The sequence below is a fragment of the Terrapene carolina genome, unplaced genomic scaffold (assembly GCF_002925995.2).
Source record: "Terrapene carolina triunguis isolate 2854851 unplaced genomic scaffold, T_m_triunguis-2.0 Scaffold115, whole genome shotgun sequence".
In the NCBI taxonomy this organism is placed as follows: domain Eukaryota; kingdom Metazoa; phylum Chordata; order Testudines; family Emydidae; genus Terrapene; species Terrapene triunguis.
This window is the reverse complement of record NW_020664466.1, coordinates 122,723-128,147: the sequence shown is the minus strand read 5'-3', so window position 1 is coordinate 128,147 and position 5,425 is coordinate 122,723.

The window sequence follows — 5,425 nt, the reverse complement described above, 5'->3', positions numbered from 1 at the left end:
AGGGTTGGTCCTGCTTTGAGCAGGGGGTTGGACTAGATGAGGCCCTGAGGTCTCTTCCAACTCTAATCTTCTATGAGTCTATGATTCTCATGCTAAGGGGGGAAAGGATTTGCATGAATGTTTCTTGTGTTTGAGATATGTGCCGTAACCATGGGGATATGGATATGTAGATATTGGGTGAGAGAGAGAGATATGAGAATGTCTCTGCAGGTTGGTGCATAGGGTACCCCCTGGGAGGTGGAGACCCATTTAGTCAGGTATCCATGATGAAATAACTTCAACAGGACTGAGACCAAGGGAGTCCTCTGTCAGGGTACCTCACAGCTTAGCCATTAGCGCACTCTCCTGGAAGCTGGCAGAGACCTCTTCAAATCCTGACTGACCCTCAGGGAGAGGTGGAAATTGAACGGGGGTCCCCCACATCCCACATCAGTGTTCTAACAACTGGGCTAAAAGTTATAAGGTGAGCGGCGGCTCCATCCCTCCTGCTCCAGACATTTTGTGGGTAGTGAGGCAGGCACCTAGCTCAGTGTCACAAGAAACAACTGGGGTGCCCAAGCTGCCTGTTACCAGGAGAGGGGCTCCTGGCTGTGAATCTCAAGCAGAGAGAGGCACCTCCATGCAGCCAGCTATCTCCAAAAGACTAAGGGCAGGGCTAAGGACACTCCCACCGCTTAGCTTAGGCATCTCCCCACCTACTGTAAGTGCTTTTGTGGATCACACTGTACGGTGTCTATCTCTCTCCATACATTCTATAGACAGCCCAGGCGCCTAGCTCAGACTTTCAGCGGCATTTCAGCTGTGACGCCTCTGGATGATGCCAGTTGTCGGTGGCATTTCGGCAGATGCTCGTCCATCGCCACGGTCCTCCGTGGCTCGTCGTCTGGCACCCGCCAAATGAAAAAGGTTGGGCATCACTGATGTAAAGTGAGGATGAGCTGTTAAGCAGGGAATTACTGGGTAGGCATAGGTGGGTGGTATTACCTCTGCATACATCATTGCTGAGTCTGATACTGTAGTATTGGAGGGAGACAAGGCGGGTGAGGTAATATCTTTTATTGGACCAACTTCTGTTGGTGAGAGAGAGAAACTTTCAGCTTACACAGAGCTACCATATGTATTTATCAGTCTCTCTCTCTCTCTCTCTCTCTCTCTCTCTCTCTCTCTCCCTCTCTCTCTCTCTAAATCTCCCTCTCGTTTGCTGTCAGAGATATCTAACAAACTATGTAAAGCATCCCCTGTATAATTTGTACACACTTGTAAATTAAAGGAGGGCACACACAGATTTTGTATGATTGCACTTTTATTATTTACAAATCCAAATAAAGGGCAATAAATAAAAAGCTTTAGTTGGGTTACATTTATAACTTCTATTATTACTATTATTTATAGTTATATAGTGACTGTTATAAAAAGGCAGTCAGCAGCGATCCAGCTGAGTGGCGAACAGCAGAAGCTAAAAGAGGGAGTTTGCCTGGGAGTTTGCCTGGGGAGAGCCCACTGAGCCTTTCATCTTGTGGGCTTCTCTGAGTGGTTACTGCAACAGCTGAGGAAGCTCCTAGAAGGAAGGTAATATGGATGGTGAGTGTTCAGCCACTGTAACCTGCACAGATTGTGCCATGTTTGTCTTTCATCCACAGGACAGAAGCGACTTTATCTGTACAAAGTGCAAGCTGGTCTCCATATTGGAAGAGAAGGTTCAAGGTCTGGAGAAACAAGTATCGACCCTGCGTTGCATAAGAGAAAATGAAGATTTCCTGGACAGACGTCAGGATATGCTTCTACAGGCACAACGTTCTGAAGAATCAGAGCAGGCTGTGCAGTGGGGACAGAAGGACGGTGAAGAAATTTGGCAGCATGTGACCTCCAGAAGAAGAAAGAGGAGAGTCCATGTACCAGCAATGTAGATACAGGTGAGCAACCGTTTTCATGTTCTCTCCACAGGTACTAATGTGGAGAGTGGACTAGAAGATACATCTGAGGGAAGGGAGCAGAAGGAGACTCCACCGATTGGAAAGCATGAGATGCACTGTCCTAGGGATAGAGGTTCCACAACCACCACTCCCAAGAGAAAGAGGTGGGTGGTGGTGGTCGGGGACTCCCTCCTCAGGGGGATTAAGGGTACATCCAGACTACCCGCCGTATCGGCGGGTAGCGATCAATTTATTGGGGATCGATATATCGCGTCTCGTCGAGATGCGATATATCGATCCCCGAACGCGCTCCCTGTCGACTCCAGAACTCCACCGGAGCAAGTGGCGGTAGCGGAGTAGATGGGGGAGCCACGGCCATTGATATCGCACCGTGAGGATGGGAGGTAAGTCGGAATAAGATACGTTGACTTCAGCTATGGTATTCCCGTAGCTGAAGTTGCGTATCTTACATTGACACCACCCCCCCAGTGTAGACCAGGCCTAAGTCATCTATCTGTCACCCCGACTGGGAAAACCGAGAAGTCTGCTGCTTGCCAGGAGCTAGGATTCACAATGTGCCAGAGAATCAGAGGGGTAGCCATATTAGTCTGGATCTGTAAAAGGCAACAAAGAGTCCTGTGGCACCTTATAGACTAACAGACGTATTGGAGCATAAGCTTTCGTGGGGTGAATACCCACTTCATCAGACGCATTCGTCAGACGCAATGTGACGGAGAGACTGTTGAGAAACGAGGGTGATGTTGTGGTGGGAGTCTTCTATAGACCACCAGACCACGGGGTTGAGGCTTTCTTCCGGCAACTAACAGAAGTTACTAGATCACAGGCCCTGATTCTCATGGGAGACTTCAATCACCCCGATATCTGCTGGGAGAGCAATACAGCAGTGCACAGACAATCCAGGAAGTTTTGGGAAGTGTAGGGGACAATTTCCTGGTGCAAGTGCAGGAGGAACCAACTAGGGGCAGAGCTCTTCTTGAAATGCTGCTCACAAACCGGGATGAATTAGTAGAGGAAGCAAAAGTGGATGGGAACCTGGGAGGCAGTGACCATGAGATGGTCGAGTTCAGAATCCTGACACAAGGAAGAAAGGAAAGCAGCAGAATACGGACCCTGGACTTCAGAAAAGCAGACTTTGACTCCCTCAGGGAACTGATGGGCAGGATCCCCTGGAAGAATAACATGAGGAGCAAAGGAGTCCAGGAGAGCTGGCTGTATTTTAAACAATTCTTATTGACGCTGCAGGAGCAAACCATCCCGATGTGTAGAAAGAATAGTAAATATGACAGGTGACCGGCTTGGCTTAACAGTGAAATCCTTGCTGATCTTAAACACAAAAAAGAAGCTTACAAGATGTGGAAGTTTGGACAAATGACCAGGGAGGAGTATAAAAAATATTGCTCAGGCATGCAAGAGTGAAATCAGGAAGACCAAATCACACTTGGAGTTCCAGCTAGCGAGAGATGTTTAAAGTAACAAGAAGGCTTTCTTCAGGTATGTTAGCAACAAGAAGAAGATCAAGGAAAGTGTGGGCCCCTTACTGAATGAGGGAAGCAACCTAGTGACAGAGGATGTGGAAAAAGCTAATGTACTCAATGCTTTTTTTGTCTCTGTCTTCACAAACAAGGTCAGCTCCCAGACTACTGCACTGGGCAGCACAGCATGGGGAGGAGATAGCCCCCTCAAGGATTGCACTCACAAGCCTGGGTTTAGCAAGCCAATGCTCAAATCACTGAGCTCTCCTGGACAAACTAGATGATTGGGCCAAAAGAAACCTGATGAGCTTCAACAAGGAGAAGTGCTGAGTCCTGCACTTAGGATGGAAGAATCCCATGCACTGCTACAGACTAGGGACCGAATGGCTAGGTAGTAGTTCTGCAGAAAAGGACCTAGGGGTTACAGTGGATGAGAAACTAGATATGAGTCGACAGTGTGCACTTGTTGCCAAGAAGGCTAACGGCATTTTGGGCTGTATAAGTAGGGGCATTGCCAGCAGATCGAGGGACGTGATCATTCCCCTCTATTCGACATTGGTGAGGCCTCATCTGGAGTACTGTGTCCAGTTTTGGGCCCTACACTACAAGAAGGATGTGGAAAAATTGGAAAGAGTCCAGCAGAGGGCAACAAAAATGATTAGGGGTCTGGAGCACATGACTTATGAGGAGAGGCTGAGGGAACTGGGATTGTTTAGTCTCCAGAAGAGAAGAATGAGGGTGGATTTGATTGCTGCTTTCAACTACCTGATGACAGAACAAGGAGTAATGGTCTCAAGTCCTGGTGCAAGTGCTGGAAGGGAGGAGGTATAGTTCAGTGATTTGAGCATGAGTTTCCTAAACCCAGGCTTGTGAGCTCAATCCTTGAGGGAGCCATTTAGGGACCTAGGGCAAAATCTTTCTGGGGATTGGCCCTCTTTTGAGCAGGGGGTTGGACTAGATGACCTCCTGAGGTCCCTTCCAACCCTAACATTCTATGATTCTAAGTTGCAGTGGGGGAGGTTTAGGTTGGATATTAGAAAATACTTTTTTACTAGGAGGGTGGTGAAGCACTCAAATGGGTTACCTAGGGAGGTGGTGGAATCTCCTTCCTTAGAGGTTTTTAAGGTCAGGCTTGACAAAGCCCTGCCTGGGATGATCTAGTTAGGAATTGGTCCTGCATTGAGCAGAGGGTTGGACTAGATGACCTCCTGAGGTCCCTTCCAACCCTGATATTCTAATATTCTATTTTATAGGCTAGAGATTCACTAATTTGCACACAGCAGTAGAGGCACCAGTGCTTTGGGAGGTGAGACTGATTTGTGAGACACTATTGCTCATTTACTTATTAAGTTGCACTCAGGATAAAAATGGAAGAGAACCACTAGTCTAACAATGACAGAGCCACTCATCTGGATGCTTACATCCAGATCCTCAGCTGGTGTAAATTCGCATAACTCCACTGACTTAATCTGACCTGTGTCAATTTACATCCCTCAAGGATAGGACTCCAATGATATGAACAGAGCTACGCAGATTTACACCCTGCTCAGAATCTGGCCCATTAACATCAGTGTAGCTAACCTGATTTGCACCAGATGGGGACCTGAAACAGTGACTTCAGTGGAGTATTTCTGATTCACATCAGATGGAGTTCTGGCTTCTATCTTTAGTGACACAGCAAATGGCTTTTCAGACCATAATACGTATATTTCAACTAAGTATATATATTTCAACCTCTGTTCGCCTCCCACTGCAAGAGTTTACAGAAGTGTCATATGTTGGGGGTGATTAGCCAACTGCTTTTAACATCGGCTGGGTTTTACATCATGAAAAGGGAATGTCAAGTGGCTGTCCAATGCTATAATTGGTATGAGGAGGAAAGAGTGAGCTGATAGAGTTACCCAACCACGCTGCACTAATTTATCACAAATGGAAATGACAACAGGAGGTGGGAGACCATTGAAAATCAGGGGATCTATGGCTTAACAGTGAAATCCTTGCTGACCTTAAACGCAAAAA